The sequence below is a fragment of the Leptonychotes weddellii genome, chromosome 3, assembly GCF_054177405.1.
Source record: "Leptonychotes weddellii isolate Sample4059 chromosome 3, ASM5417740v2, whole genome shotgun sequence".
Lineage (NCBI taxonomy): Eukaryota > Metazoa > Chordata > Mammalia > Carnivora > Phocidae > Leptonychotes > Leptonychotes weddellii.
This window is the reverse complement of record NC_138371.1, coordinates 63,969,612-63,976,949: the sequence shown is the minus strand read 5'-3', so window position 1 is coordinate 63,976,949 and position 7,338 is coordinate 63,969,612. Positions and strand designations below refer to the sequence as shown.

Below are 7,338 nucleotides of genomic sequence, written 5' to 3'. Positions count from 1 at the left end.
TGTCTAGTGTCCTTTTATTTCAACCTGAAGGACTCCCCTTAGTATCTCTTGTAGATTTCCTGTGATGAATTCTATTTTTGTTTAGACATATATTTTGGAAATATATTAATTTCTCCTTCATTTTTGAAGGATAGTTTCTCTGGATATAGAATTTTTGGTTGATGGTTTTTTCCTTCAGTATTTTGAAAATGTCATGCCAGTGCTTTCTGCTTCCATAGCCTTGGTTGTAAATTTTATTGATAATTATGTGATGAGCGGCTTTTCTTCTGACACTTTCAAGATTCTCTCCTTGCCTTTGGCTTTCAACAGATTGATTATAATGTGTCTAGGTATGGATTTCTTTGAGTTTATTCAATTTGGAATTTATTAATATTCTTGGATGTGTAAATTGATGTTTTTCAACAAATTTGGGAAGTTTTTGACTATTATTTCTTCAAATATTTCTGCCCCTTTCTCTTTCTCGTCTCTTTCTAAGACTCCCATTATACATATGTTGGTATGCCTGATTGTGTTCCACAGAATTCTGTGATTCATGTTTCTTTATTTTCTTTTCTATTTGTTCCCCAAACTTGATCATCTCAACTAATCTGTATTGGAATTTGCTGATTCTTTCTCCTCAAATCTGCTATTGAGCCCCTCTAATGAATTTTCACTTCAGTTATACTTTTCAACTCTAGAATTCTTGTTGTTTTTTGTAATTTCTCTCTATTGATTTTATCTATCTGGTGAAACATTCTCCTCATTCTTTCCTCCAGTTCTTTAGACATGGTTTCCTTTAGTTCTGTGAATATATTTAAAATATCTTATATAAAGTCTTTATGTAGTAAGTTCAACATATGGGCTTCCTCAGGTACAGTTTCTATTAATTGCTTTTTCTGCTATGTATGGGCCATATGTTGTTTTTTCTTTGCATGTATTGAACTTTAAAAATTTTTTTTTTATTTTGAAAACTGGACATTTCAAATAATATAATGTGGTAATTCTGGAAATCAGGTTCTGCTCCCTCCCCAGGGTTTTTGTTGTTTCTGTTTGTTATAGTGGATGTTGGTTTAGTGACTTTTTGAATGTGTTCCTTAAGTCTATATTCTTTGTTGTGTGTGACCACTGAAGTCTTTGCTTAGTTAGCTTAGCAGTCATCTGATGACTGGACAGAGATTTCCTTAAATCATTTTAGCCACGATTTTCCTAGTCTTTGCTGAGGGTCTTAGTATGTGCATTGGGACAGGCCTTCAACACTCAGGCAGCGAGTTTACACCTCTGTATTAGTTTTTATTTCTTGCTCTTGTAGAGCCTCAAGGTCAGACAGAGGTGAGAGCTTGGGGCCTTCTCAGTTCCTTCCTGAGCATTTGCACAGGCCTAGCTAGGTATGCAAATGTCCCTAAGCATGTGTATTACCTTCTAGACCCCCCAGAAATGTCTCCGTTTTTCAAAGTTTCTATGGACATCTCATTCCCTAGCTAAATACTTTAGTGTGGCTGGAAGCAAGGATGTTCTAAACAAAGTTAAGAGATTTTTGACCTTTGTATTAATTGTTAGGAGGAGTCGCTGGTGAAATTTTTAGCAAAGAAGGGGCATGACTGGGCGCCTGGGTGGCTCAGTTGGTTAAGCGACTGCCTTCGGCTCAGGTCATGATCCTGGAGTCCCTGGATCAAGTCCCGCATTGGGCTCCCTGCTCAGCAGGGAGTCTTGCTTCTCCCTCTGACCCTCCCCTCTCTCATGTGCTCTCTCTCTCTCATTCTCTCTCTCTCTCAAAATAAATAAACAAAATCTTAAAAAAAAAAAAAAAGAAGGGGCATGACTGTATTCGTGTAGCTGAAAAAAATCTTTGCTCATAAAGGAGAATGGATTTAAGGGGGACAAACTGGAGGCAGGGGGATTAAGATTATTGCAGCATTCTAGGAAAAAAGTGAGGAAGGCTTGAGTTAAGGTTGGAGAAGAGGGAATGGAGAAAGGTGAGTGGTGGATTAGAAAAGCTCTTTTACAGATTAGACAATGATTTATAGGGTGATTAAGTGGGAGGTAGGTAGGACTAGATGAATAGGAGAGAATATGTCTACTCTCAGGTCTGATTAGGGAAACTAGCTGAAGGATGGGTTCATTCACCAAAAAAAAAAAGCAAACAGAAAAGGCACAGGTTGGGGTAGACACATAAAGATGCTGATCCAAATACAGTATTACCTGTGGTTAAAATAACCACTGTATTATTATTACTTTTTTTTTAGGTAGAACCAATGTATTATTATTACTTTTTTTTAAGGTAGAAATGGAGTATCTTTAAGAGGGAAATTTTTTGTAATTACGCCCACTCAAATAGCTTTGAATTCAGATGCTGTAATTCCTCCTTCCCCTCCATCCAGAAGATTCATCACCATTCTTGATTTAGGAATGCTTTAAAGATGCTTATTATTTGGAACATATTTGACAAAGTGAGAAGGACTTGGTGTAACTAAACAGAGCCTGTAACTAAATATAATATAAACAGAGCCTGTAACTAAATATGATATAAATTTGTCGACCATCAGTCATTTTTTTTTTTTAAGATTTTGTTTATTTCCTTATCAGAGAAAGAGAGAGAGAGAGAGAACAAGCACGGAGAGCGGCAGGCAGAGGGAGAAGCAGGCCCCCCGCTGAGCAAAGAGCCCGATGCGGGACTCGATTCCAGGACCCCGGGAGCCGAAGGCAGACACCTAACTGACTGAGCCATCCAGGCATCCGGATAATCAGTTATCTCTTGCGTGGGTTTGCTCTCTGAAAACCTAGCACAGAACAGATAATGGGTAAAACGTTGTTGCTGCTAATTATTTGGAGAAACGTAATGATTCTTTTTAAGCCCTGTAAGTTAAATTGGGCTTAAAGTGGGTGGTTTTAACATTTGGGAAACGTTGGTTTTCCTTGAAATCCAATTCCTGGAAAGCGGAGAAGACAAGGAGGTGGGTAGACTGCGCTCTGGAAGAGAACCTCTGACCTATTTCCCCTCTTTTTACACCTCTTCCTTTTCTCTTCTGCTTCTCTGACGATCAAGTTGAGTTCAAACGAACCTTTCAGTTTTTGAGTTCAAGGACCGCGGTGAACACCCAAACGAACGGGGTTCTGGTTTCTCCAAGCCCGCAGTTGCATTTCCTAGCCCGTCACCTCCAGCGTCCAGTAAGCCGGCGTTCCAGATCTCGACCGCGGCCTGGATTCGCAGAGGAGGGGAGAAAAAGGTGGGGGGAGAAAAGGGAGGATGTCGGAGGGGCGGGAGCGGCCCCGGCGCTAACTTCCGTCCGGCCCTCCCAGCCTAGACTGGAGAAGCGGGGCGGCCCGCGCCCACCGTCTGGCGCTCTCCTCCCGGGACGCCCGCCGGAGTCCCGAGCCGTCTCCAATTGGCCGTCGGGGGGAACGGAAGCCGAAGCGGAGCAGTGAACCCGGAAGTGCTTCGCGGCGGAGGCCCGGGCGACTCTTTTGAATGGAATCGGGCTGATTCATCGCCGGTTCGCGGAGCCAGAGCCCCGTGGAGTCTGAGCCGCCGCCGCCGCAGCTGCCGCCTCCGCCGTCTTCGCGTCAGCGCTGGTGGGAGACGAGAGCCCGGACCGCGGCTTCCCGACCCCTCCGGCTTTCAGGTAAGACAGGGAAGGCAGGCCCCGGAGGTCCGCGGAGGCAGCCGCGCTAGGCCGCCGCCAGCCCCGTGCTTTCCTGAGTCACGTTGCCCAGCCGAGTTGCCACGGGAGGCCTGGGCCCTGAGGGAGGAGCTCAGGCTTCTGCGTCCTCCTCGCCGGTTACTCGGGTCTCTTGTAAGTTAGGCCTGGAAGTGGTCTTCTCTTCCAGGCGTTTCTGCTTCGCTGAATGAAACACATCTTGGGAACCCTCTTCTCCCGATACCAGGAAAACCCTTGTGTGTGGCCTCCGTTTGTGTGTGTCTGTTGATAGTTACTCCCGTGTTGAAAAACTTCAAAGCTGGCAGAGGAAACAAGGGAGAGAGAATAAAATTAACTTTCCCATTGAAGGCATGCTTGTTTTATCACTTGTCCTTCTCATGGGCCTTGACCCTTTTTCTCTTAGTGTTAGGATTTCAATTCCCTTTAAAAACCAAACAGAAACCCCAGAGATGCACTGGTTTTTAACCTTGAAACTCTTCAAAACAAAGTGTGGTTTTTCTGCTGTGCCATTTAACTTACTTTCAGTTTGTCCTAATTGAGTAGTTGTGAATAGATAACATTTCCTGTTTTCAATAAAGTAGTAATCTGCTACTCTGTGTTACCTCTTGGAACTTATTTTTTCCTGGGGACTTACTTTGTGTCTGTCAAAAGAAGAAAAAATGTAAACTTTTCGAAAGAGTTCGAATATAAATCTGGCGACCGAATGAAAAATTCTGGAAATTAAAAATGGTAACTGAAAGTTGATAAAGATTCATGGGAAAGGCAGGCAAGAAGCCTTAAAAATTATCATAGAAATGCAGTTTTAGGGTGAAAATTATTTTTTTTATTGCTCACAAAAATATGTTTTTAGTGCTGCTAAGTTGTTTATTATGTGGAAAGCCAGAAGAGAGTCACTGATAATGTTGAAAGAACAAAAAAGAACTGAATACAGTTTTGGTGGAGATGATTAAGACAGTGGTGGTTTCCTTGTTTTGTCATGTAAGTCTAGCAACTGGCTCATTTAAAGTTTATAGGTTTTAAATAAATTTAAATTTAATGAATAACTGTACATTTGGAGAGATTAAGATATAGTAGTTCAGAATTAACTACAGTTGTGTTTAGTGAAGTGATACTTAGTGAAAGGCCTGAATATTGTCTTGAATTTGTCCCAAAACAAAATTACTTCTGGCCCACAGAAGAAAATTTTGAAGTCATCTTTCAATGAAGCCTCACCTGTTGACTTTGGGGTATTATTCCCGCCCTCCCCAAGGTGCTTGGTAAATAATATTTTGCTATTCTAATTGTAAAGCTGCATTTTAACCTCTCCGTCATGGGTTTATTTTATTTTTATGCTTGTCATGTAAACCTTGTGTTTAGTATGTAGGTTTAGAACCCATGTTTGAATATCAGGAACGAGAGGCAATTGTGTTTTTGCTTTTCATTTTATAGCAGTGTTCATTTCATAATTCAGTGTCCACTTCTGAAAGTCTTACCTGAATATTCATGGCATTTATTACTCATGAACTTGTCACATACCCAGTTTGTTGCACTCATTTGACATTCATATCCTGCTTTGTGATATTTTGGCATCTCCACCTGTAAAATGAGAGATGGATTAAATAATAGCTTCTGGTTCTAAGATGATGATAACAATAACAGTAACAGCAGTTACTGAGTACCTTGTAAATGTTCCAGGCACTGTGTTAGGTGCTTTGTATTTTATCTTACCACTGACTTGCAAGGTAGGTATTGTCCTCATTTTATAGATGAAATCTAGATTCTAGAGGAAGGTAACTTTTTCCAGATCATACAGAGAGTAGGTTTGCTTGTTTTTTGAAGACTGTATTTGAGAGAGAGAGAGCACGAAAGGGGTGGGTGGGGCGCAGAGGGAGAGAGAGAAGCAGACTCCCCACTGAGTGAGGAGCCCGATGGAGGGCTTGATCCCAGCACCCCAAGATCATGACCTGAGCTGAAGTCAGACGCTTAACTGACTGAGCGACCCAGGCGCACCTGGAGAGTAGGTTTTGAAGCTTGGATTGCGATTGAGGTCTGATTGCCTTCACAGCCTTTCTGGCTCTACACTGCTTCCTTTCACTTTATGTATTTTTCATAGGTTTATATCATGCCTCCCCAAATAGACTATAAATTCTTTCAGTGAAAGTCACTTGAGTTTCTTAGTGGCTCTGTTTCTATATCACCTTATGTACGAGGTAGTACAGGTTTCTCCTACTGTCTGAAAGTTAGCTTTACCCCACTTCACTTTTACAGAAGGCCTGCATTATACCCGTTTTTTTGCTAACAGAAAGAAATCCGAAGAGGATTTTCGCTTTTACAAAATGTTAATTGTTTCTTTGATTTATGCCATTTCCACTTAGGAAAGTTTTTTTAAGATTTTATTTGTTTATTTGACAGAAAGAGACACAGCGAGAGAGGGAACACAAGCAGGGGGAGTGGGAGAGGGAGAAGCAGGCTCCCCGCAGAGCAGGGAGCCCGATGTGGGGCTCGATCCCAGGACTCTGGGATCATGACTTGAGCCGAAGGCAGACGCTAAACGGCTGAGCCACCCAGGCGCCTCTCCACTTAGGAAAGTTTTAAAAGGAACATTCTGCTTTTGGATAGAGGGGGAACCTTGTACTTAATAAATGTTTAATTGAATGCTGTAATTAGGAAACAGCACAAAAAAAGATATTGTGGTAGTTCCATCTTCACTGTTCTAAACTGGAAAAATCTTGCTTTCAAAGTCATATTTATATAATTAAGTTTAATGTTGACTCTTTCTATTTCTTCCATTGAAGAAAGCCCTTAAGAAAGTCAAAGAAGTTCCTAATTACTTTCCACAAATCAGAAAGTAGAGGAATTAGAAATACAATGAGATCTGGAGTAAAGAAAGGATTTAGCATCAATCTGAGAAGTAGTATGTAACTAAACTGCAGCATGGGTTGAGGAGTACAAAATGAACTAAGAAAAACAATGATAAACTCGAACAGCTAAGAGCTTCATGATTTTGTTTGAATGTTATGAATTACTGGGACAACAGTGTCCCTTGTGAAAGGTTGAAAAGTTAAAAAAAAAAAATTGCCACATTCCAAGTCCAGATTAAGTTAATTTTGAAGAATCTGTTTTTTAAAGTTATTCTTGTTTCTGTACATTTTCTGTAAATATTTGAGAATTGATTTATTTTAGTTCCAACATGAACACAATTTAACTGTATCAGGTTCTCATCAGCTATTAACTCAGCAGGGAGATGAAAAAGTGGAAGATCATCAATTTTTTGATGTGCAACCTTTTTTTTTTTTTAAAGATTTTTATTTATTTGTTTAACACAGAGAGAGAGAGCACAAGTAGGCAGAGCAGCAGAGAGAGGGAGAGGGAGAAGCAGGCTCTCCGCCGAGCAGGGAGCCTGATGCGGGGCTTGATCCCAGGACCCTGGGACCACGACCTGAGCCGAAGGCAGCCGCTTAACGACTGAGCCACCCAGGCGCCCCGATGTAGAACCTTTTGAAAATACCAATGCTTATTTTGTACTCTTTACCAATTAGGATACTAAAGATTATTCTATGTATGATATGTTAGTTACAGCTAAACACTTTATTCATATTATCTGATAATTTTTTTAAAGATTTTATTTGTTTACTTGAGAGAGAGAGCACAAACAGGGGAAAGGGCAGAGGGAGAAGCATACTCCCCTGCTGAGCAGGGAGCCCCGTGTGAGACTCTGGGATCA

At 41.2% G+C, this 7,338-nt stretch overlaps 1 protein-coding gene across 1 annotated transcript in view; it reads left to right on the top strand.

Annotated features, from left to right (window-relative positions):
• The first annotated feature begins 3,284 nt into the window (after positions 1-3,284).
• The window catches only part of PSMD14 (proteasome 26S subunit, non-ATPase 14), a 104,406-nt gene continuing 100,352 nt past the window's right edge, over positions 3,285-7,338 (top strand). The window contains exon 1 of the mRNA XM_006735939.3: positions 3,285-3,599. The gene's annotated coding sequence lies outside the window, so the exon portion shown is untranslated. The remainder of the gene's footprint in view (positions 3,600-7,338) is intronic.